We start from the raw sequence: 224 nt of genomic DNA on the forward strand, positions 1-224 counted from the left end.
GTAGTTTGAACACGTGGCTCATTCAAAAAGCCGGACACTCGGAGCGGATTTTTTCCGCCTCCTGCGCTTTCTCCCTCCTCCCCTCTCCCCTCCCTCCTGCCAGTCACCCTTCGGGGTTTTTATGGGGAGGCGGCGCCTGCCTCTCGTAGTGTGATATTTTCACAGTCCGCTGGCCGAAGCCAAAGGGGCTGGGGAGGAAGAGACAAAAAGTAGTTTTTCCCCTC

Source organism: Carlito syrichta, unplaced genomic scaffold (genome assembly GCF_000164805.1).
Source record: "Carlito syrichta isolate Samal-C Ts95f unplaced genomic scaffold, Tarsius_syrichta-2.0.1 Scaffold308854, whole genome shotgun sequence".
Lineage (NCBI taxonomy): Eukaryota > Metazoa > Chordata > Mammalia > Primates > Tarsiidae > Carlito > Carlito syrichta.